The sequence below is a fragment of the Nannospalax galili genome, unplaced genomic scaffold (assembly GCF_000622305.1).
Source record: "Nannospalax galili isolate Female #2095 unplaced genomic scaffold, S.galili_v1.0 scaffold657, whole genome shotgun sequence".
NCBI classification, from domain to species: Eukaryota; Metazoa; Chordata; class Mammalia; order Rodentia; family Spalacidae; genus Nannospalax; species Nannospalax galili.
This window is the reverse complement of record NW_008339927.1, coordinates 1,152,513-1,178,846: the sequence shown is the minus strand read 5'-3', so window position 1 is coordinate 1,178,846 and position 26,334 is coordinate 1,152,513. Positions and strand designations below refer to the sequence as shown.

Below are 26,334 nucleotides of genomic sequence, written 5' to 3'. Positions count from 1 at the left end.
GGGACAAGGTAGGACTCTGATGTGCTGCAGAACCCTCCAGGTGTGCTTGATCTTTACAGTTTACAGAAGGGAAAAAAAACGCGACAGGTCCAGTAACTTTCCACAATAGCTTTCTGCTTTTATTTTCATTCCTGTATGCACAAATATACCTGTCTCTCATTTTCTTTAAATTATCTTCAAATTTAAGCTATTCTTTTCCAACTGTATCTTTAGGACTTCTATTCTAAAGAAGTACTCGTGGTGTGATGCAATAACTGCTTCCTCTTTGGTTTCACTTGGGGCCAACAGCAAACACGAAATATCAGCGAATGTGGAATTTCTGCCAAGCATCCTGGCTAAGCTTCCACACTTACCTGTGGTAGCCAGGAAGAGAACCCATGAGCTATGGATGACAATCAGCTATTCCTCCCAGTTCACAGGTCCTGAGATGCTTGTTTGTTTCAGCAGATGTAGCAAAACTGACATTTCATCTTGGAGATAAAATAAAATTTCTACTTTTCTCTGAGACCTACTGTAGGAATTTTTAAAGTGAGTCCCTGTACATGCATGTGTTTTGTGGATGTGTATTTTACATATTGCATGTAGACTTATCTGTTTCTTTCTACTCAGAAAGCCTATCAGAGTTTAAAATGAATATGATGCTTTTATAAAGGGACACATTCAAAATGTGGTAACGAAAGTTTGAGATTTAAATTAGGTTAATTAAATATAGAAATGCATAACTTCTCCATCAGGAAACTCGGTTGGCTCCTTAGAAATTTATATATGATCACGGCAGATCCCTGGTCCCTCACCATTTCAATTTCTAAGTTCGCATATATATGAATGCTAACTCACTAATTGAACTAGAGTGTCAGTTGAATGTGATGTTATTAGAATTGAATAATTGTACCTGTTTTCTTTTTTTCCTTTTCCAAGGCTTTAAAACTACTTGTTTTTATTTTATGTATGTCAGTGTTTTGCCCACATGTATGTAAGTGCACTGATGTTGTGCAATGCCCACAGAGGACAGAAGAGGGTGTCAGATCCCCTGGAACTGGAGTTCCAGTGGTTGTTAGCCAACCATGCTGGTGCTAGGAACTGAACCTGGGTCCTCTACAAGAGCAGCCAGTGCTCTTAACCCGTGACCCATCTCTCCGGCCCCACCTCCTTTTCCAAGGCTTCTTTTCCATTTTCTGCATATGATGTCGGAGGAGAATGAGTGGAACAGATTATATTCAGGCACGTAAATCCCTCCCCTATTTATCTTATCCTTATTTATCTACTAGGAAGAAATAAGACCCTTTCAGAGATTTCTCAACTTCGATTTTGCTTTTCCCTTGAAAAACAGCTGTGAGCAAACTTACAATTTTAGAGTGTTATAAGAAGGTGACCAAGATATATTGTTGTGTGGAAAAATGTAATTATATGCACATTGTATCGACACCCGTATCATCTATACCCAACTCTGTATGTAAGAGTATGGGAGAGATCCTGCCGGAGGAGGACTCGTGGGTGACGTTATCCCACACCCGGGGGTTGCAGACGTAAAGAAGAGGAAGGAGGACTCATGAAGGTTAGCAACAAAGTTACACAGGTGAATAAACAGGAGCGCAAGGCCTGCTTTTCATTATCCCGCTTTGGGCACCGGCGCCGTTACACTCTCTGGTCGCCTCCTTTAGGTTTGAATCCCTCAAATATGCATCACATCTTCTCATGGACTTAACACTGTTCTAAGGCTCCTGTAATGCACAAGCTCCTTGATTGTTCTAGGTTGTAAACATTTATATGAAAATGCCCAAGGGGCATTTTTGACAAAGGTAAACACATACATGTAAAGCAAAAGCTACCTACTCATGGACAGAAAGATTTCCTTTTGTTCTGATGGTGATGACTTACTGTTTTGAGGTAGTAAGCTTTGTTTTAGTCAGTGCCTTAACCCTCTGGCAGAGTAGTGTACCAAAAGTAACTTACAGGGTCCTACCCCTTTCCAACCCCCCCCCACCAAAAAGCAGTTATCTTCAATGTTATGATAAGTGGTGGACAGTTGGGTTTGGGTCTGATATTAATGTTACCATTTACTCTGAAGATTTATGCTAAATTTGTGCTCAGAAAGGTTAATGACAGTTTTCAAACCCCTGAAATTTGACAAATCATTACATTTAGAAAGTAATCTATCAAGGAATGCCTGTGTGAATATACCCTGTATTCAGATTTTATTCTCAAACACGGAAGGACCTAGAGAGACACATGCCTCCATTTCTAGGGGAAGAGGTTTTTTTTTTTTATGAGTTTGATTTCAAGGCTGTCCACTCAGTTGACTGCGGTTTCGACTTTAAAGATGAACAAGGAGAAATATTTCCCGTACATCATTTTCTGGTAGTTTCTAACAGGAGCCATCCTGAAGGGTAGCTAGAGTGGAGAAACAGGTGTGAGGTGTTTTTAATTAAACGTTGTTGCTCAGAGTAAATCAGGCTTAAGTGCGATTCACACCTCTTCAGTAGCTGTTACCGAAGCCTTAGAAGATCTGCTTTCACAGGAATTGCTATTGTTGCTGCCACACTCAAATAATGATTTATTTTCTTTTTACTTACTTACGACCACTTGGATGGCACAATATCATTTCTCTAAGCCCCATCACCTTACACTCTGAAAGAAGGGATGAAGAAATCTGGAATATTGTTTCTTTGCCTTAATGCCTAAAAATACAGTGAGATATTACCTTGCACACTGCATATAAATGCACAATTATGCTTGGGCATCTCTCTGGCTCAAGACTTGCTCCCTAAGCCTGGAGAGAATGATACTGTCTTAAACGTATCTTTATGGATGTGTAGGGATTTGAGTCCCGTGCAGTGTGTCAGAGATCATGATGTAGTAAATCTATTCAAATGTAAACCTGTTCAATTCAATTACCAGTCCATAATAAAATTTGCTGCTACAACCCCCGTGTTGACCACAGCAGCCCTTACAGGCGGATGGCACAGCAGGTCTGCAAATTGACAGGCAAAATCTATTTAAACAAAAAACAACATTAGTTCTCGAATCTGAAATGAAATCATATTTCAACAGTTTTGATGGGAAGCATCTTTCCTTTAACAGGTATTTTTTATTCAACTCACCAAGTGTACCATAAAAGGGTGCCTGAGGCGGATGGAGAAGGTTTTCATTAAAAAGGAGGCTTATAGAAAAATGAGGCCTTTGCTGTTTTAAGAAATGATAATTCTTAGTTATAGTTGCTGATATTTCTACTAATTGAGGCACCTCCCTATGAGAAGACAGCTGAGTGTAGGAGCAAGGTTTGGAAGGAGAGGGGTGGCTCCATGGGGCAATTAACCCTCAGACATAAATGCCCATAACTTAAACCTTTTCACAAACCAGCACCAAAAGATATCTAAATAAACTGGATTGGACTTTGAAAATTAGAATTTTTAGAATAGATTTATTTTCCTTTTTTAGTTATGTATATTCATATATGGGTACCTGTACATGAGTGCAGGTGCCCATGGAGACCAGAAGAGGGCGTCTCATCCCTTGGTACTGGAGTCAAGTGGCTGAGTCTCCTAATTGGTTGCTGGGAATGAAACCCAGTTCCTCTGGAAGAATCATCTGACTCTAACTGCTGAGCCGTCTCTCCATCCCCCAAATTACAATTTTGAATCAAATAATTGATATCCCGTGAGGAAGCTTGGGGAGCTAGCTCAGTCAGTAAAGTCTTGCCTCATAAGCATAGGGACCTGAGTTTGGATCCTCAATACCCACATTAAAAGCCAGGTACGGTATAGGAATATAACCTTAAAACTGGAGGATTCCTGGGGGATACTGGCCAGAAAATCTAGTCAATAGAGGAGTTCCACATTCATCGAGAGACCCTGTCTCAAGAATTAAGGTGGAGAGGTGATTCAGGAAGACATCTGACTTTGGTCTCTAGCCTCTACACACATGAGCACATAGTGCTATGAATCCACATTCACATGTGCACACACGTATACATACATATGAGCATGTACACATACACACACCAAAAAAAGGTTACCAGTTGGAGCCAAAAAAAAAGTCCTAACCAACGCTTATATTACAGGAAACAAAAGCACACCATAACAAAAATTCCACTGAGAAAATAATACTTCGTTTGTACCCAGGGGACGGCATCATGCAGCATGCTGAGAAATCCCTGTATCTCTTGCTGGTATGTTGTGAGTGATGGGCCAGCACTAGCTTTCAGCCATCTTCTGTGCTGTATGTTAGGAAAGCCTGTCTATTACATGGCATCTGCTCTCAACAGTTCCTTTTTCAGTTCTTTTTTCTTCTCTTTTTCATTTTTTTAGGAATTGTTTATTTGTAGGAAATAAAAAGAACCAATCAAAATGTGTCAATAAATCTGGTCAAGATATTTTTATTATTATTATTATTATTGTTTTGTTTTATTTTGAGATTCTTGTTGATTTGAAGGCTCTCTCAGTGTACACTAGTCTATTGGTAGCACTCAGAAACTTCTAATAAAGCTACAATTATTTTGTGGATGGCTAGAATCCACTGATCAAGGACTTGAAGAGGGGTTTGGGTATTATTTGTACAAAACATCCCAAGGGTGGTTTTTTTTGTTTGTTTGTTTTTTGTTTTTGAGACAGAATCTCATTATGTAGACCTTGCTGGCCTAGAACTCCCTATGTAGACCAGGCTGGCCTAAGACTCACAGAGATCTGCCTACCTCAGCATCCCAAGTGCTGGATTAAACGTGAGTGCCTCAGTGTCCAGCAGCCCTGGTGGTTTGGGTTTTTTTTTTTTTTCTTTTTTTCCTTATACTTTCAAGTGAGCAAGGATTACATTTACTCATATCCTATTGCTAGCCAAGCCAGCACCCATGCAAGGTGGGAATGAATTGGCTGACACCTAGGACTAGTTTCAACATTTTATTCCAAGAGTGTGTGCTCTCTTTTTGCCTTAAAAAACCAAAACAAAGTTGGGCATGGTGGGGCATGCCTTTGTACCAGCAGAGGTAGGTAGATTTCTGTGACATGGAGGCCAGCCTGGTCTACATAGGGAGTTCCAGGCCAGCTGGGGTGAGAGGAAGATGCTGTTTCAAAACGGTGGGTGTTGAGTTAGATCATGTGGGGTTTCTGAGCAGAGCTTAGTGGTAGAACACTTGCTTGGCATGTGTTATATTCCTGATTGCATCCTCGGTAGTGCCAAAAATAAAATAGTAAAAACGAAGCAAAAAATATTGTAAGTTAACTGTCTACCATGCCATATGACTGTGATAAGGAGCCGAGCAAAATCAGCTGATAGAGACAGTAAGAGTCAAGCTTTGGAGTCAGGTGGCTCTAGAGTCAAGCCTGGTCCTAGATTTGCTTTCCGGACCCAGGATACGTTACAACAGTTTTTGAAGGTTTGATAAATTCAGCCTGTTGAAGTTGTGATGACTTGCAAGGGTTTCAGAGTTCAGTGGACACAGTCCACAGGAGATGCCAGAAGCCAGGATCTGGGTGTTGAAGACCAGCAAGACCCAGGCTTATGGCGAAGGTGCTCGTCTCTGCTTCTCCCGATGTTAGTGGCCCTAAGGTACTTTGCAAAGATTTTCCTGAAAGCGCAGATGTAAGTGAAATTTTGTTTAGCTATTTCATGATGAAATTTAGTCTTCAAAGTCTGCACTAAGTTCAAATAAGGAGAAAAAAAACATTATTCATACTTTACCTATTTTATTTCTTTTTTCCATTTTTCATGTATGTGTGTGATGTACATATATGTGTGTGTGTTTTCATATGTGTGCCAACATGTATGTGTGCATATGCATATAGACACCCAAGGTTGATATCTGGAATCTTCCTCAATCGTTCTTCCAAACTGATTCATCGAGGCAAGGTCTCTCAGTCAAACCCAGATCTCACCCATATGTCTAGTCTTACTAGTCAGCTTTGCTCTGGCCTCTGCCTTCTGAAACAGGAGTTACAGGTGGACCACCCCACCTTGACTTAAGTCAGTTCCTGGTATTTGAACTCTGCTTGTCATGCTTGCAAGACAGGCACTTAACCACCGAGCCATCTTCTCAGGCCCTGTTTTACACTCCCCCCATCTTCATTTTTTTTCTGGAGACAAGAACTCCCTGTAGCTCCAGCTGGCCTGGAACTCACTATGTAGACCAGGCTGACCTTGATCTCACAGAGATCCATCTACCTCTGCTCCCTGAGTGCTGGGATTAAAGGAATGTGACACCACGCATAGCCTGTTTGACCCTTTTTAAAGAGAAAAGAGACTTTTCCCCAGCAAATTATATGTGAAGAAGGCTTTCCGTGACTGCTCTAACTTCAGCACGAAAACTTCCTTCATTTGATGAAGAAGAGGAGGAGGAGAAGAGGAAGAGGAAGAGGAGGAGGAGGAAGAGGAGGAGAAGGTGGAGGAGGGGGAAGAAGAGGAGGAGGAGAAGAGGAAGAGGAAGAGGAAGAGGAGGAAGAGGAGGAGAAGGGGGAAGGGGAGGAGGCGGAAGAGGAAGAGAAGGTGGAGGAGGGGGAAGAAGAGGAGGAGGAGAAAGGGGAGGAGGAAAAGGATGAGGAAGGGGAGGAAGGGGAGGAGGAAAAGGATGAGGAAGGGGAGGAAGGGGAGGAAGGGGAGGAAGGGGAGGAAGGGGAGGAAGGGGAGGAAGTGGTGATGATCCAAGACAAGGAAGACGAGCAGCAGCTTAGTGGACAAATAGAAAAGAAGCACAGGATGAAAACCGGGTTTAATGTCTCAGCCCAGGGTATTGAACTTCTCCCCAGCACCTGACAAAACATGCTTCTGTTTTCACTGCTAACCTTGCACTGCCGACACTGTGATGTTGAGCAAGACTGTAGGTCCTGAGACTCCACATGGCCACGTGTATGTGGAAGCAGGTGGGCTTCATACTTCCTTGTCCCTTCTGTCCTGAATCATTCATACAGATGTTGTTCTAAAGTGGTGCAGTGCCTGCAGGGGCATTGTGCAGGCAGGTGACAAAGGTGGTCACGAAGATGATGACGATGCTGAGGCTGGAACTGCAGAGGACCATGTTTTGATAAGTATAGATAGTGGTTTGTGCAATTTCCTAAATTTTGTCAGAACTGAACTGTCTTTAGGTGCTTTTCATTTTTCTGAAAGAGCAGAAACTTGGCCAGGGAGATACTTCAGTCAGGAAAATACTTGCCTTGCTCCTCTGAGTTCAACCCCCAGGACCCAGTAAAGGCCAGGTGTAGTGGTACACACTTGTTATCCTGGCCCTTGGGAGGCAGACAGGCAATCCCTGAGGCTCACTGTCCAGCCAGCCTAGCTAAGTGGCAAACTACGGGCCAATGAAAGCTCCACACCCAAATAAGATGGATGGTGTGCCTTACAACCTCCAATTGTCCTCCAGCCTCCACGTGTACAGTCACATGTGCGTGCACGCACACACACACACACACACGCACACATACACATACACACACAGGCTTTCACACACACACATAGCCAGAGGAGGAACGATGCTATTTGTACCAACTTTAAATGAAGTGAGAGTTGAGTGAATATTAGAGCTTCATAGACACTTGAATCCTTGGAACCGAAATATCGATTATATACTGTGCTTGTGTTTGAAAACCCTTTGCTCTGTGTTTCTCACAGCTCCTACCATGTTCTGTCAATATATTGAAGTACAGTCAGTGTAGTTTTATTTCTGTGAGTATCTGAAATCTCATCACAGACTGCTGTGTTTGCTACCAGTCAGATTTTATTTGAAGTTTTAGTGTTACATTTTTTTAAGTAAAAACTATTTTCAACAGCAGGCGCAGAGCGGTCCGAAACATGTGTGGATTGAAACTTGTGAAAGTAATTCATTGAGACAAATAAATGAATAACATAATTAGTGTGGTTTTTATTCCCTCACATTAGTGTTGCATATTTAACTTTGACCTCTTTAAAGTGTGTTTCTGCTATGGAGGTGATGCCATTTATATATATCTTCCCTATTTCTAGAAGTCTAAAAGAATGACAGGCATGCAGTTTCCTAGTAGGCAGTGTGAGTCATATAGCAGAACTGTGGCGCCTCTTGTTCTAGACAAAGTAAAAGCAGGCTGGGAACCTACCTTTGGAAGGAGTCGCTCTTCCATAGAATAGGAAAAGAATAGGATATTAGTGTTTAATTTTCACATTAAAATCCACTCAGCTGTAGGGCAGTGGAATCCCGGATAGAAGTTTTCATGAAGCAGAAAGGAATTTCAGTGACTTACCTAAGTTCCAGTTGCAGCTGAAGAGGAGGCATCAAACATCACCAAATACCTGGTGTGCCTGTCATGGTCCCAGAACCACCCTGTGTCTGTGTTGAGCTTGTTACAGCCCTGGGCATCCAGGGATCTATCTTTCCTGCTGCCTTCACACTTGGATCAGTTGCTCCCATATCATACCTAAAAGTACTCATTTGTGGGAAAGAGTTCTAGAGATCCTAAAACAACTACCAGGTTCATGGGTACAGTCATGCAGTTTGAGCCTCAAGTATATATGTAAATGATGCTCATTAGGGAGGAACTTTGATTTTGAATTCTAATCTAAGAAAGCCACCAAGAATTGCATGGGGTTCCTGAAGACACTGATTACAATGGGAAGATGGGGACGGTCCAGGGAAGGTGTTCATGGTGTGCTGTACTTCCTCCCCTTCTGGCTGACACTCTTCTCTGACCCCTTCCCTACTACATTAGCTCAGCTAATTCTCAGAATAGATTGCATTACATTGTTGACTAGGAGCCCAGGTTTTTGTGTATGTGGTTTGCTTTCTTTTCCCCTCCCTCCCTCCATTCGCTCTTCCTCATCCCCCCTCCTCCCCCTCCTCCCCCTCCTCCTCTTCTTCATCTCTATTATTAATCTGTCTTTTTATACAGTGTTGGCATTAAACCTAGTACCTCATGCCTGCTGGGCAAGTGCTCTACCACTCGTTACATCCTTCTCCCTAGTGTGTGACTTCGGGATGCTGAATTGGAATGGGGAGTGTGCACCAGGAGCTGGGAGAGTGGATGGGAAGCTTGTAGACACTGCTGTAACAGGGCCATGTCATGGATGTCTGGATTAAACTCCCTGGCCTGACACATCTTAAGTGATTCAAGAATAGTCAGTTCTGGTAAAATAGAAAGCCCTCAGCTTTTACTAGTCGTGGATTTCTAGGACCGAGTTAACATTCAGGAAATCTTTTGGTGGAGGAAATGGAAAGAGCACAGAGGAAGAGACAGCTGTTACTGCGGGAGAAGGGCTTTCGAATGGAGACCCTACATAGTCTAATGGATCTCTGTGCAACCTAGACAGGGATCTATTTCCAAGTGTTAGAGAAAGCAGTTTGCGTGAACACGTATGTGGGACAGAGCATGGGTACTATATTTAGATGTCATTCTCTCTCTCTTCAGTTGTCCCAACCCCCAGGATATAAGGAAATATTTTCCTAGGACTGTTTTTGCTACAGCTTTCTATCTTGATGTATCTGTGGCACAGGGGTGAGGTGGCTCTGAGAATCTTCTGGGTCTCCCCTATCAGCAGGAATCACAAAAAGCAACTTATTTCTCTAATTGCCCTTCTGTTCCATATTTCCCATTTTAATAAAATAGTCATTTGATGGGTGCAACGTTTTACAAGTAGGTTCTTCTTTAAGAAATATAAAACTACTAAGGTCATTCAGTAACAAGTGGATTTGGTTCTGTTCTCTGAATGAGCTTGCTTCCTAATTTATCCTAATAAAATCTCTTTTGTAACAACAACAACAACAAAATCTTTCAAGAAGACATTGCCAAGGTGATTTTTTTTTTTTCTCCGCATGTCCAAAATCATTATGCTGCCAAGTTGAAAACAGAAATTATTGCTAGGGAAATTTGGGTCCCTACTGCCTTCAAAAAGGAGAACAAAGGAGAGGAGAATGCTTTAATAACATTCAAGGAAAATATTTCTATGTTAGGTGACAGTTAATAGAACTGCATTGACCTCCCTGGTGTCCCCCTGTTCGAACGCTATCCCAAGAAGCTCCCTCATTAATGCAGACCATTAAACAAAACTCCTGAGTTACAGCACAGCAATGGAAAGAACACCTTCTGCGTGAGCTTTGCCTTCATATGAAGACATTTGAGATGTATCTAAGGTGTCACAAAAACTTATTCCATGTTCAGGCACTGTGTTGCTGGATAGAGACTATTTTTAATCATATTTTGTTGGTGTGAGATACACACAGTCTCCGATTGAAAGGCTAGGATGTTGAAGGTATGATTGGTAACCTGTTTGTGAGGGTTTCCTGTGCATTCAGCTTTGTGCCGTGTCCTGTGGTAGGAGTCTTCTCCCCTGGGGCAGCCTTACAGCATCTCCCCTCCACACACATGCAATGGAAGGCATGTCTTTACTTCCAGAGGAAGCAGCAGTTGGAGAAACCGTGTATCATGCCAAATTTCTTCTACAGTTGTGGGAACTTGAATTCTATAATAGTACTTTGGATCTATCACCTGTGATTTTATTTTTTTTTCTTTATAAACTGTAGGAATACTTGGTTATATATTAAGCTCAGAATTTTTTCTTGATATTGTTGTTATTTTTTGTTGAAGACATGGTTTTGCAGGATAGCTCAGGCTAGTATAGAACTCACTGTGTAGCTCAGGATAGTCTTGAACTCATTCTCTAGCCCAGGGAATTTTCCTGACTGTGCATCTCTAGTACAGAATGTCTGGCATGTGCCTTATGCCCAGCTACATTGCAGTTCTTCAGGGGCCAAGGATATTATGATAAATCTTTAGATACCCACCTTTTTTTGTGGGTGGTTTGTGTTGTTGAATTAGAACTGGCATGTGCTCTCTGTTCTTAATGGCCAGAAATGGGTGAGCAATATACAAAGACAGTAAATGCACTGGGAAAAATGTTTTAGGGAAAGAGTTCGTCTAATCTAATGTGAGGGTTAAATTAGAGTGTCTTAGGTTGAGTTCCCACTCTGAGGTCCTTGAGATTTCCATATAAACTTTGGGGTAATATTTCATTGATTTTTTTTTCTATGCTGCAGATGAAACCCAAGACCTCAGATATGCTAGGCAAGAGATTGACCATAAAGCTATACCTTGACCAGCTTTGGAAAAAGAGAACAGCCATTAGCCCTGTGAATCAAATCAGCGTTACTCAATTTGTTCATTTTCCACAAGTCTGTTTTTGTCAAACACTCTATGGCATTTTATTTAAATCCAAATTGGAGTATGGAAGAAAAATTTGCCTCGTGGCATAGTTTTCATCTTTAGGACAGTTTCTAGGACATGAGATTGAAAGTCACATTCTTTCTAAATGTGCCCTTTGGAGAGAGGAATGAATTTAACTCACTGGCTTGAGCATTGTGTACCTTGGTAGTTCGAATACCTGACCATGATGCACAGCTAGAGTCTTCAATTATTTTTCATTTTATAAAGGAGGAATATTAAAATGTAATATTTTTAAAAATTTTTTAAATTTAGTATTTTTATTTTATGTGTATGTGTGTATTGCCTGCATGTAGGTAAGTGCACCCGTGTCATACAATGCCCATGGAAGACAGAAGAGGCTGTCAGCTCTCCTGGAACTGGAGTTAATGGACAGTTGTTAGCTGTCATGTGGGTGCTGGGATTTGAACCTGGGTCTTCTGCAAGAACAGAACATAGATCTTCTGTTTCTCCAGCCCCTAAAATATAACATTTTAAAGATCTGTCCATGGTTGTATGTAAAATTCCTCATGGGAATATTATATATCCATTGTGTAATCCTGGATCTCAGAGACAATTTTACATTTGGATATGTTTTAATTTTTAAAAATCAATTACCCTAAAGTAAGGTAGATACGGAGCTAACTAAATACAGCCCTAAGAAGTCTTCTTCCAAGGTCTTGCATTTTCCCTCTGTGTTTGCGTTACAGAAGACAAAGCCTGAACCATAAGAAATGGGACTTCTACCTCCTTTCTTCTTCACCAATTCGAATGCTCCCATTTGTCACCTCAGCAGGTCAGCTTAAGTAGGAAGCCAGCACTGATCTGTTACATACCCTTTCCTTTTGAATTAGAAAAATCCCCAGTAGATTTAGCCCAAGGGGGGAGAGAAACCTGTTTCACCATTTGCTCAGAGGCTGGAAGACCAGTGGCAGAGTAAGTAGTGGAGGGTGGGCGGGAGGCCACAGCCAAGCCTCTGATGGAGCATTTTTCCCTTACCATTTCCAGATAATACATTTTCATCCATTCTCATCCAGGCAAACATAGATTAGTGTGTATTCGTATCGGGCTGCTTAAATTTAACATAGGGAGTTCTGGACATATTTGATAAGGTCCGTTTAATGAAGTGATTCACTCAGAGTTTGATTTCCTTAGGACTCCATGCCTAACTTGTTCTGTCTCCTGTTAAAGCTACGTAGAGTTCTACCCTACTGGGTGTTAATCGTGACACTCCTCCCCTCCTCACAATCAAAATTCTCTCTCTCTGTCTCTCTGTCTCTCTCTGTGTCTCTGTTTCTCTCTCTGTGTCTCTGTCTCTGTTTCTCTCTGTGTCTCTGTCTCTGTCTTGCTCTGTGTCTCTGTCTCTCTGTTTCTCTGTCTCTGTCTCTCTGTGTCTTTGTCTCTCTGTCTCTCTGTCTCTGTCTCCATCTCTGTCTCTCTGTCTCTGTCTCTGTTTCTCTCTCCTCTCTCTCTCTCTCTCTCTCTCTCTCTCTCTCTCTCTCTCTCTGTAGGTCTAGAAGCCACCAACCAGCTTCCCTAAGGCAAGCTGTCTGCAAAGGAGCAAGCCAGCTGGCTTGGCCAAGGTTGATCAGTGATGGGCAGCAGGCTGGGTTCCAGGTCCACAAAAGCCACTCAGTGGAGAGTAGGTCAGCGGCTTCCCCAAAGCCAATTACCTGGCAGAAGTCTGGGGGCCTGGTGCTAGCCAAATTCCCGAGCCTGCCGGTGCTGGTGGGGAGTCCATCCTGGGCTTCCTGGCAAACTAGACCAAAGGCAACAGCAGATTGTGCGTTCTGAGAGCCAGGGTGCCTCTGTGGCTACCAGGATCTGCCACTGCCATTCAGCACTTCCCAAGTAGACAGCTCACGGGAACAGTCATGTCAGCCCCTCAGCAGGGAGGGGCTTTGGCTACAGATCTACTTCCTCAACTGGCTTTTACCCTCCTTGAGCTGAAATGCTTTTCAGCCTTGACAGGAATGTGAATCACTCCATTAAGGGAGAAGGATGAGGAAATGGTTTTGGAAGCAGGAAGCATCCAAGAGACCTTTGATAGGGCTGTTAGGACTTCCCCTAGTTTAATGGCCTTCGTGGTGAGATACTTACTTGTCTTTTAGAGAAGACTGATTGGAATGAAATGGGAGGGAGGACAGAACCCAAAGGAGGCTTTTCCCAGCAGCTGCCCATAGGCTGGTTTACCTGCTTCTCCAGATGGAGGAACCACCGTTCCTTTGTTGGTTTTCCCGAAGCGGTCTATGATTGCTGGCTATGTCTTTTCTGTTTTTCTTACAGAAACCATTTAATCATCAACTTAATAGACTTGAATCATTTTTCAAAAGTTTTTAGATATCTTGGAGATGTAGGAATTCAAAGAGGAGAATACATAAAAAATGAAATTACTTTCTTTGGATGGGTAAATAATAATAAACGCCACGAGTTGTTTCTACTTTCATATGGACTCTTTTAATTTCTAGTTTTACAATCCAACTCAAGCCAGGATGTTGCCCTCTTAGGAAGTCAAGTCCGTTTTTTCTAGCTTCCTTCTCACATATAAGTATTTCCAGATTTCGTTATCACATTCCCCTGGTTTGTGCCATTAAAATCCTCAACTAAACCTCTCTCATATAGGATGTTTACGGCTCTCAAAACCTCTGTGTGAGGTGGAGAAATGGCTCAGTAGGTGAAGTGGGGTGATAGCCACCAGGATCCGAGTCTGGATCCTCAGAGCCCACATACAGCTGGATGTGGTAGTGTGTGTGTCTGTAATGTCAGTGTTCCTACTGCAAGATGGGGGCAGAGACAGGAGGAGGAGAATCTTTGGATGCTCGCAGGCCAGCTTCCTTAGCATACGGAGCTAAAGAACGGCAGAGACCCTGTCTAGGACAAGGTGGCAGTCAAGGAATAGCTGGGCTTGTTCTCTGACCTCTGCACTATGCTATGGCATATGCATGTGCACACACACACACAAAGACACAAACATGTACTCACAAAAACATGCACTGATTCACACACACACATATATATACTCACACACACATATGCACTCACACACACATGCACACACACATGTATATACTCACACACACATGCACTCACACACACAAACATGCACACACACGTATATACTCACACACACATACACTCACACACACACACGTGCACACACACGCACTCACACAAACATGCACACACAAACGTATATACTCACACATGCACTCATACACACAAACATGCACACACACACATATATACTCACACACACATGCACTCACATACATGCACTCACACACACAAACATGCACGCACATACACATATATATTCACACATGCACTCACACACATGCACACACACATATATAATCACACACACATGCACTCACACACACATATGCACTCACACACACAAACATGCATGCACACACACATATATACTCACACATGCACTCACACACACATGCACACACACATATATACTCTCACACACATGCACTCACACATGTACTCACATACATGCACTCACACACACAAACATTCATGCACACACACACATATATACTCACACATGCACTCACACACACATGCACACACACATATATAATCACACACACATGCACTCACGCACACACGTATATACTCACATACATGCACTCACACACATATATACTCACACATGCACTCATACACACGTATATACTCACACACACATGCACTCACACACACACACATATATATATTCACACATGCACTCACACACACACATGCACACATACATATATAATCACACACACATGCACTCACACACACATATGCACTCACACACACAAACATGCATGCACACACACATATATATACTCACACATGCACTCACACACATGCACACACATAGATAATCACACACATGCACTCACACACACATATATATACTCACATACATGCACTCACACACACAAACATGCACACACACACACATATATACTCACACATGCACTCATACACACACATGCACATACACGTATATACTCACACACACATGCACTCACACACACACACACGTGTATATTCACACACACACACACACACAAAGTTAAAATAATTTAGGAAATCTTTCCTTTCTGCTTCTCCTTGTAGTCTTTAAATTTTAGGTTTCCTGGAAGAGCAGATTTCTCCAGGACTGCCGAGTGACTGCCGGCTTCTCAGCTCGAGAGCTCGCTCTGTTTTCCTCCCTTGTTCTCTTCCCATGGATATTTCTGTTCTTAGACATCTACCTCAGGCCTATTAAATCTCTTTAGCATCAACATTGTCAGAATTGTCAGTGTATCTGGAGCCAATTAAATGGCAGTTACCCTGACCTCCTCCAGTGTTAGGTAATTATCAATTCATGCATTATTTGGAACTATTTGGAAGGAAAGGATTCTTGCCTAGTGGTTTGACCTGTATAAATATTTGTATCTGCTTTCTCCCAATACACCTGCTCTTTATATCGTCTAGAAATGACATGGGGTCATTCCTCCTTTCTGTAAATCTGTTGAGCCCCATAATAAGCATTTAAGTCCACACTGTGATTTTTCTCCAGACATCCTTTCTTCACCCAGACATCTTAATGAGCAGTGGCTCCACACTACTTCGTTTATCAAGGGTTAGGGATTAAAGGTGACTATGACACCAGTTTTCTCCAGACATCCTTTCTTCACCCAGACATCTTAATGAGCAGTGGCTCTACACTACTTCGTTTATCAAGGGTTAGGGATTAAAGGTGACTATGACACCAAGTGAGGGCCCTATAGTCCCAGATTCTTGGGAAACTGAGGCAGAAGTGTGAGACCAGCTCCGGTGCCATACTAAGTCCCCATCACAAGATGGGGGAGTGGGGATGGAGAAGAAAACACACACAAAGAGAAAGACTATGGTGGGGTGCTCTGTTCTCATAGAAGGCGTGGTCCTCCTGATCCATTGTTTCAGTCTGCGTAACCCTTGCCCACTGTGAGCTCCACCAGCATCTGTAGTCTGTTGGATATAGTTTATCATTTAACTTGACACATTCCAGAACAGGGAGCAAAGCATCGAGATGAAGGGATGAAGTCCAGTGTCAAAGGTAATCTGTAAGTTTTCATTGAACCATCCCTTCCAATACGCCCAATGAGACTGAAGAGCCAACTTTTAATTTTACTTAATTTTCAATAAATCGAATAACCCCCAGGGCTGGTGGCTACAAGGAGGGGATAGTGATTGGTCTGCAATTTTATTACTCATTAGCTGTCCCAACCATGCAACTTTGCCTTTAGTATATTGATGGCTGTAGTTATGATTATTTGTGATACTGGAGATCAAATCCCAGAGACTTGTACATGCTAGGCAAGCACACTGAGTCACACACTCTCACCAACGTTACCTTTTAAATCTTCATCTATGAAATGGGCTTTAAAATTATGAAATGTACTGGAGGTTTTGGGCTTAAATGGGATGATGTGTATAACGTTCTTGGGAGACTACCTGCCAAATAAGAGCACAGAGAAAATATGAGCTGTCGTTATTAACGTCTGCCTTTCTGTTCTGCATGGAATGTTTCACAGAGCAAAACAGAAAGAACGTGTGCACAGAAAGTGTTTCCATTTCTATTTTAATCCTTCATGACACTTGAAGAATGATTGCATAATAGATGCACAATAAAATACAGCTGACTTTTCTTTTTAGCCTATTTTTATATGCATTCAAGTTATAGTTTTAGAACTCAGGTACAGGAATAGTATATTGCAAGTAATATACTTTTTAACTAAAAGTCATAGATAAATTATGCTCACATTTTCCTTCATTCATGCAGGACTACGTGGTAGTTGTGTTTCATTGGATTTGTGTTGACTTCTCAGATGGTAAAACGTCAAACAAAATAAATCGAAAAAAATTTAAGGGTTAAGAATTAAGTTTGGGGAACCACAAATACCACTATACATATCAATGCATAACTCCACAGGATGAACTAATAAGTGTGAAAATGAAGTGTTTCTCTTATGTAATTGATTCTATCTTGATTGTAGCTATACAGGATCTAAATCGTTCATCAACATTCTGCCTTTCATTTTGGACAGAAGTAAATAAATGTTGGTCTATCATCGAAAAAGGTAAAAGGAAACACAGTGTCATTGATTTTCACCTAATTTCTCCACAGACACCAAAGAAGTTAGAGCGTATAAGTGAGAAGACGTAAATCTATTTCAAATCACTAGTATAAATGACTTGCTCAACAGGAGGCATAAGCGTTGGGACTCCATTGGCTATGCGCAGGCTTCCTGATAGTCACAAGGAAGCCCTAAGTCCTTCTTTTAATTTATCTACCCAGGCTATCAGAAGGTGCGGTGTCATTTAGGCCACCGGGAAGACATTACTCTGTGTAGTTACTTCCTTTTGTGGGCGAAACGGTGTTTGTTCCAGAGGATGATTTTGATCCTGGAGCCTTTACAAATTCCTGGATCATTCCTTCGTGTAGACACTAATGCACAGGGTCCACACTGTAATGTCTCCTGACTTCTGCAACTATTACTCATTCTCTACAAACTAGAATATCATTTCTTGAAGTTTGAGTGTGGATGATTTGATTCCTGTGATTTCTTAGAAATGGTTTGAATAATGGGGCGTACAACTACATTTCTGAATAGCCTTCCCCTCTTGCAGTCTACCAAGGTCTGTTAGTCATGGCTGAGATGCTACTGGTGTCCAGCTCCTGCCCCCGAGAGGGCATCTGTGCCATCACCTGTTGATTTCATTTTCTGTTTGTAGTTTTTCTCTCATTCTTTTCTACTAGCAGGACTGGAGTTTCACTCTGTGAAATGTATTTCTCCGTGGTCCTGAGTGCTTGTTTAGATCCACCTGGAAGTCACCAATTAGTATCTGGAAGGGATAATGCAGAAGAAATAATAAATGAATAAATAAATAAATAAATAAATAAATAATAAACAAACAAATGAACAAAGCTTTGCTGATGGTGACCAAGTAAAAGGAACAGAAATTTATTCTGCTTCCAACATTTATCCTCTAGCAAAACATTGAAGCATCTTCTACTTATTTTTTTTGCCAAACTTTAGCTACATGGTTGGTGTGTCAGTAGTGAAAAAAATCTATCAAAAGCTTTGTTAAGGCAGGAAAGAACAAACCCCCACCCTGCTTTTACCAGTAATTTTATTTCTGTTTTAATGCCCCCAGGACCTGGCCTCTTGGGAAGTTCCCAATCTTATACAGCTCAGAAGTTCTCCTGGCCTCACCTCACTTAACAACTCTCACTTACGGAATCTAACTACCAGCTTCAGTTAATGCATTGATTTTAACTGGAAACTTAGAAGGAGCTGGGACTGGAGTCAGCTGAACTCTTAAGCAGTCCTGGGAGACCAGAATCATTTGCACATCAGAAAACAGCTAATGGGTCAGGGAAGCGGGGTTAGGTAGGGCTGTCCCTCCTGTCTACTCTCTTATCAAGAGCCCCTTGATAAACAGTCTTCTAACAAGAAGAGCCAAGATATCTGTTCTTTGTTCCTTTTCTTTAAAAAAAAAAATGGGGGGGGCATAGATAGTTTTAGTTTTGCTTTTGTTTTAGAGACAGGGTCTCATGTAGCCCAGGCTGGCCTAGAACTCACTGTGTAGTATAGGATGACCTCAAACTTCTGATCCTCCTGCCTCCGCCCCTCAAATGTTAAGATTACAGGCATGCACCACCACGCCAACTTTATGCAACCAGAGGATTAAGTCAGGGCTTCATGCATGATTGGCAAGTATTCTATCCACTGAGCTAAAACGAGGGCTGAGTATTTTTAAAGAAGCTCAAGGCTAAGGGACAAAATGATAATCATTCTCTCCTCACATTGCAAAATTCCAGTAGGAGTGTGAAATTTTGCGAAGTAATGGGTCAAATATAAACTGAAGGTGACATACTCAGATTTGCACACATGAATTTTCACATGTCATCAGGATCATGGAAGTAGATGATGACCTAGAGTGGTTAGGTTGCCAGTTAATAGATACTTTCTATAAAATATTTAATATTTTATTATTTTAAAATTTTATCTGTATGTGTGTATTGCCTGCATGTGTGTATGTGCACCCATGTCATGCAATGCCTGCAGACATCAGAAGAGGGCATTGGAGCTCCTGGAGCTGGAGGTACAGGTGGTTGTTAGCTGCCATGTGGGTGCTGGGAATTGAACTCGGGTCCTCCACAAGAACAGCCAGTGCTCTTAACTGCTGAGCCATTTCTTCAGCCCCCTCCTTAAAATGTGTTTATCAGCATCTAGCATGTATAATACAGGTTACATCTGATATCTTCATACACGTATTGAACATAGTTTGAACATATTCACCCCATCACCCTCCCTTCTCCCATCAATGCTAACCCCTTTCCAATGCTCCAGAGCCAGCAAGTTTCTGTTTAAAATATCTTATTATTTTTATTTTATGTGTATGAGTGTATTGCCTGCATGTAGGTAAGTGCACCCGTGTCACACAATGCTCACAGAGGTCAGAAGAGGGAATTGGATTCTCCTGGAACTGGAGGTACAGCTGATTGTTAGCTGCCATGTGTGTGCAGGGAATTGAACCTGGGTCCTCTGCAAGAGCAGCCACTGCTCTTAACTGCTGAGCCATCTCTCTAGCCCCTCTAGTACATTTCTTAATGTCTCTAGCCTCAGTTTCTTCCTCTGTAATGATGCTTATTCTGCAGTTTGCTATGAAGATTAAATAAGATAACGTGTTTAGATGCTCAGCCAAGTTTCTGGCCTTCGTCAGATCTCAGTAAGCCCTGGCTGCTATTATTATCACCATGACTGTTCTATCGTTTCTCAAATGTTCAGGACCTTGCCCAGCTCCACCGTGAACCACTCAGTTCTGTTTGGTCTCTAGCATCATCCTCTCGGTGTGTGTGTGTGTGTGTGTGTGTGTGTGTGTGTGTGTGTGTTTCTTTCTCCTCTGCCATGACTGAGTGCCGTGTTCACCGCAGGCCAGGGTGTCTTCACATTACTTTCTCTCCATGACTCGCTGAGGTCAGAGGTCCCCGATAATGCTCTGTGTGACTCCGGCCTGAGCCCCTTCCATGTGCCCAGGAGATCTGAAGGTAACAGGCAGGGTCAGCATAACCTGCCAGAATCACAGAGACCCCTCTGTGAGTTGTGGGAGGACGGCAAGAAAGTCTGTCACGGACGGAATGACCTTGAGTCCCTGGAATTACTTTTCATCTGGACATTGTAACTTTTCCCTGGTGTGACTTACTGTGTCTGCAGCTTTGCACATTCTAATGTATTTGTCAGAACTAGTGGGATAAAAAGTACAGGGGGCTTGAGGAAGACCGAGCATTCGTCTCTAAAACATTTCACTTTAATTCTCCCTAAAAACTTAAAATCGCTTTTCTTCTCTAACAACATGGATTTAAAGGTGCAGCTAGCTTAGAACATGTGAATATTTTTCTTGACTCTTTAATTGCTGCCTCAAAGTCATTACTCCAGCAGAGGCAAAATATGTTTATTGTTCATTCATAAGAGCGATTTTCCTTAATTACCCCTCTCTTTTCCTTTATCACGTCACCTTAGAATAGACTTTAGAATACAATCGAATGTTAGAACCTCAGTTCTGCAAGCCTTTTGATGCTGTGCTGGGGTGTCTCATATCAGGAGTGTCCGTCTGGAAAAATGAGGTGTGGAAGGATTGGTAGGGGAGTGAGAAAAGAAGGAAAGGGTAATAAAAAGTGTATCAAAATGAAAAAAAGCCATACATAGTGCAAAGGACCTGGCTATCAGTTTCACTTAAAACTTGATGCTTTTAACACTTCTCACAACAACCTGATGAGACCAGACAGGATGTTCAAATCTCTCTACTGCACTGACCCACGATCCCACTTTCCGTTTTTAGGGGACGGATGCATCAGTATTGCCTTCTGTCTCTTTACTGGTTAGTTCCATCAGTGAGTTACGGACTGTCCCCCCTGTGCAGTCCACGTCCTAGGTAGAGGCACTCCTGCAGAGCCTTTCTACACTGGCTTGTCTCTAATTAAAGTACTTGCTATGAATGATTTTTAAGTACTGAAGCTTAATGAAGTCGGGAAAAGGATTTGGATGCACTTTGTGAAGACTTCAGATTATTTGAGTTTTTTCTCCAGGGAGAACTGTCAAGTCCAGAGGCATTCCGAATGACTTACCATGTGTTCTATTTGTTCTTTTCAGACGTGAGCCTTTAGTGGTGGATAGCTCAAAGAAAAGCCCACTGGCCACCTTTCCCCCCATAGAACACGGTAACTCTTGCTCTGCAAAGTGGCTTCTTGGGGATTTGCACGTCTTTGAATACTCTTACCTAATTAAAGGGATGCCTGTGTCTCAATTTCTCATAGGCAATTCTACCTTTGACTTTCCTGTATCCAGGAGTTGAAAGTAAAGACATTCATGCAAGAGAACGTCAAGCATGTCCATTTGGATGTGTGTCCTTTTGTTAGTGTCTGAAGCTCTGTGCCTTCCATACACTGTGCTGAGAGGGACACGTGATTTGCAGAGTTCAACATAGATCTTCAAAGCGAACGTCCCTGTCCATTGGTGATCTACTACTGCTGACCACACAAATGTTGGCTAATACTTTCTGTTAGAGATTGGAGGAGCAGTAATTTGTCATCAATAACTGTAATTAGGTTTATCTACCCTTTCAACCAATACCATAATCTTTGCCAGATTGTTATTGTTAGGACCATGGAGAGGCATTCTGGAAAAAATATTTTTAAAGATCGATTTCAAAGCAGCTCATCTCCACTGGGGATTCTTCCTCTTATGCACTCCCCATTCATTTTCCTCTCAAATATTCAAATGCTTTCTCAGAATGGAATGTCGTGAAAACATGTCATGTATCTGAAAAATAATTAATGTAATTGACAGGAACGTCGGCTTTCTGCTGAGGTGTGTTTCTCCTAATCCCGCTGCGCAATCTTTAATATTGATCCAGTTGTTAGGAAGTCTTGTCATTTGCCACTCGATGCACCTGGGCAGAATATTTCCAGGACCAAGCATCCCCGAGTTACGGAATATTTCCACATGCATTCTAACAGTTCCTTTCACTTAGGTGATGAGCCTTGTGCATACATGTATAGCCCGTGTGTAGCAGCGTGCACATGGTGCTGGCCCGCATTTGACAGTTTATTCCCGTGTACGTTGCATGTGATATTGCAAGTGGCACATCCAAGTGTTGGAATCTAGGCGATAGGAGTTCAGCACTTAAAGTGTCCAGGTTGCACCTGAGCTAGCTGGAGCCTGCCAGCCCCTGCGAGCCCACTGAGAGCATCTGTCTCGCCACCACCTTGGTCATGCTGTTTCCTCCGCAGGCCCTCCGATTCCACTGACTATGAGCATAAATCATCCACCTGTCAGGAGCTCTTGCTGCCTGGATTATGCAATGTGCCTGCTTTCATGTGGAGGTGTTGTGAGCAGGAGACCGCTGCAAATGGTTTACGCTCATTTCAATGCCACCCCAGCGTTTCCTGAGCTTTAATGAAGGGATTACGCTGGTGACAATGACTTTCAGAGACAGTGAAAATCTTCAAGATTCTGGAATTGTCTTTGTATGTTGGGGATAGCGCAGTTAGAGTTTTCATGCTTTTTCTTTTAATCCCCAATAAACCAGTGGTTTAAACATTTAGGCCAAAGACCAGGATATTTTACAAAGTCAGCTGTTAACAGCTTTATTTATTGACTTTAAAACATTTCCCTGCACATAAGTGGACTTAAATCAGTCAAATGAATCGCTAATCCTCAAGGAGCTAGCGATTTCTACCTTTTTGTCTGGAGTTGACATTGGCTTTGCGGGTGTCGGAAAGTCCCTCCACCCATTTTCTCTTTTGCTGTCTTTTCCTGTTCTACAATGAAAAAAACAAAATGTAAAAACTCACTGGTCATTTTAGCTTCACTAATGGCCGATGAGTACGAGACAAATCACGTTCCAGAAATATCTTTTGGATTTAAAAATTAAACGCATCTGGTATGTTTAGGATACCCTCTATGACTTTATGTGTGTGACATATGAAATAAGCAAAATCATCATTTGCTTCAATTAATGGGTAGGCCTCGTTTGGAACATTTAGACCTCAACTCAAATGAGACATAACCAGGTCTGTTATTTGAAGGTGGGAGAGCAAAAGTCCCAGTGAGCTCCCTGCTCCTGGAAGTGACAGATTTTGCAAGTGCTGTTACCAGATGTAGCTCTGAAACTTGTATGGATCAGACAACTGGAAGGGAATCTTGCTGTAAAAATGGGCCTTGATTCTGTGAGCTACTGGTTCCATGAGGTGCCAGCCAACACTGAGGTAGTGAAACACGGTGTTTCTCATGTCTTGTTCTGTCCGTTTAGAGCCGTGTGGATATGGTTTGGTGAGGTGATGCTAATGACTTCCCACGATAATGCGCACACACAGCCCTTGTACCTGCATGTTCCAATATATGACTCTGTTGTCATAAAGGCTGAGATGAAATGACATTAGGTTTAAATTTCTACTAATGCTTTTTTTTTTTTTTTTCCTTTGGATGCTTTCAGGGCTTTCTGACTGTGTTTATTTGCTTAAGGTGGCATTCCTGACACCTCAACAGAGAAAGAATGGCAATTCTTTGCTGCCTGATTTCTGTTCCCAGCCTTCTTACCACCTTTGCCACTATCAAAGCCCACGAGTTTCCTGGTTTTCCTTTGGTACTTGAGGGTGGATTTTATTAAAACCTGAGCCCACTGCAGTCACCCTGCTTATACACATTTCCTGTACTATGTTGGGTATGTAGACATAGTACATGTGCCTATATGTGTAGTTCATGTGTACATATAATAAATATACCTAGGTATATATGTACTTTGTAGACATGTATATGTACACATTCATAGGTCCCTTTGGAGAAAATGCATACACAAGATGTTGTATTCATGATGAGCACGCTGAGATAGGGAAATGAGGGTGGAAATTGAAGCTTGTTCTAGGGAACACAGACTTCTTATATTACGGTTTTTCAGCACCCAAGAAAAATGATTCGTTTCCCTCGATGATGACATTTTCTTTCATTCTTTCTTTTTTCTTTCTTATTTATTAATTTAAAAATATATATTTATTTTTTATGTGTTGCCTGTATGAATGAAAAATGCACCCATGTCGTGCAGTGCCGCGGAGGTCAGAAGATGGCGTCGGATCCCCTGGAATTGAAGTTAAGGATGGTTGTTAGCCGCCATGTGGGTGCCGGGAATTGAACCCAGATCCTCTGCAAGAGCAGCCAGTGCTCTTTACCACTGAGACATCTCCCCAGTCCCATTTCTTTTCTTCTTCTTACTGCCTTCAAGGGAGTAAAACTTCCTGCGGGTGGAGCCCTGGCCAGGTGAATGACAGGTTCGCTTCTGTTATTCTTTTCTTTATATTTGATTCTTTTAAACAATACTTTATTTTGTATAAAGCAATACAATTTACATATTAAATAATGCTATATTAGGATGATTTGAACAATATTTTCATGTGTCTTAGTTATATTCAGAAGTGTTTAATACACTGAAATGTCTTAAAAGCACATTTTTCCAGTGTTCAGAGCACAGTTTACCATGGTGGGAAGCAACCCTCAGATGCTGAACAGGGAATGGGCCCAGTGCACTACCATGGTGATAGGTTTTGGAGTGCATTGCCGAAATGTCTACATGGAGACACGGTTTAAAGACAACTTCAGGTGGACCTGGATGCATAGAGTGTGCAGAATCTTGGCTGTACTTGAAAATTCATTGGGCAACTAAGTACCACATTGGTCTCTGTTCTTTGGGGTAGTTTTTAATGTGAGAGAGTCTCAGGTTGTTTTATCTCCTTCTTCTCTCCCCTCTGTGGTTAACCTGACGGACTTCTTAAAATAGTGACTGTATTTCATCATCATTTTCGGCCCTGACCACTGACAACTCTAAATTTATGTACATTAAGGAAAAAAAGAAAAAGCAAACAAGCATTTGAAGAGGCAAATGCAACACAACACTGACAAAATCTGATGAAAAATCTCTCTCTTTTATCTGTGGAGAAATTAGGTTTATCATCTGGAAAGCATTCTCTTTTCATTTTCTGAAAGGTGCTTTTTGACAGACCCTTTCCAGTGGACGTCACACTCACAAAGCATGCTGTCACTGGGCTATTTGAATATGGTGACAGACTCATTATCATGTTGAAGATTCCTGACAACACTCAGAGGGGAAATGGACAGGGCTGCCAATCAGCTGTTGAAAAGATTGTGGTTGAAATGGGTTTTTTTGTTCCAAGAACAGAGGTACAAATTGACTGCTTTAATTCTTTTTATTAGGACGGTGCACACTGTAGTTAAGGGCTCGGGCGGGTTTCCATTATCAACCCCTGTTTGTAGAAGGTTTATTAGCTGGCCATAAAAAATGTGTTCCCAGCTGAAATTTGGCAGAGGTCGAGGTCTTTTCCTATGACATCTTGTATGTGTGTGTCTATTTGTGAGTTTTGCTAACAGTTTAAGTAATTGCCAAAATGAAGTTTGACGGGCGGGAAGACAAAACTTCCAAAGTCTTATTATCATTCAGCAGTCATTGTTTGTTGGAAGGGAAAATAACTCAAGCTCATAATCTTTGACTGCAGTTTAGAGCCCCAAAGGCTCTGATTACAGACCCTGGAAGAACCCAGAACATTGTAAGCCGACATGCAGAAGAGAGGCTGTGGTACAGCACATAGCTTTCATGATATTTGTCCTGCTGTTCGTCACCTAATCCTGACTACTTCCTGGTTAACAAAAGTGCTGGCTTCTAATGCTGGGGTCGTCCAGCCCCTATAATCAGAGACTTCTAAATCATACTCAGAGTGCTTCTCAGTCAAGTCATTTCCCAGTGTTTTCAGTGACTTCTTCGGGATTTAGTTCTTATTAATGGTATCCACGCTTTCATTTTTGTGTGTATTTACAGAGAGGCCATTGGCTCTCACAATAACTGTATTCATAGCCTTTAAAGTATTTTTTTGAACAAGAGGAGAAGTTGCCCACTGAAATATATACATTGAGGGCTGGCAAGATGGCACAGTGGTTTATGGGGCTTCCCGCCAAGCCTGATGACTTGAGTTCATTCCCCAGATCCTAGCGTGGAAGGACAGAATTGACTCCCAAATGTTGTCTTCTAACATCCACACACATGCTGTGGCACATGTGTGTCCATACTAACACATGCCACACACATA

General features: G+C 42.0%; 1 protein-coding gene across 6 annotated transcripts in view; it reads left to right on the top strand.

Annotated features, from left to right (window-relative positions):
- The window catches only part of Esrrg (estrogen related receptor gamma), a 635,772-nt gene that overhangs the window by 453,045 nt on the left and 156,393 nt on the right, over nucleotides 1-26,334 (top strand). The gene's annotated exons all lie outside the window — the stretch shown is intronic.